Genomic DNA, 272 nt, shown 5'->3' with positions numbered 1-272 from the left:
AACAAATTGTCTCTTTGGAGATGACCAAGAATTTTATAACAAAAATGGGCCTAATTGCAAGTTTCTTGTGGTTTCATTAAGGATATTTAACCCTAGGTTAATGACCCCACCCCTCCCTCTCAACCCTGGAAAAAACCAACAAAGGAAAAAGAAAAAAAAAAAGCACCTGGTGTTTTTCTTTCTTTTGTTAAAACAGAAAAAAGATTATATATATAATGTATATTTATATATATATATTTTATATATATATATATATATAGACTGTATATGGC

Source organism: Crocodylus porosus, unplaced genomic scaffold (genome assembly GCF_001723895.1).
Source record: "Crocodylus porosus isolate Cpor-Errol unplaced genomic scaffold, CroPor_comp1, whole genome shotgun sequence".
Taxonomy (NCBI): Eukaryota; Metazoa; Chordata; order Crocodylia; family Crocodylidae; genus Crocodylus; species Crocodylus porosus.
The sequence above is the reverse complement of the archived record's forward strand: the minus strand, read 5'-3'. Positions refer to the sequence as shown.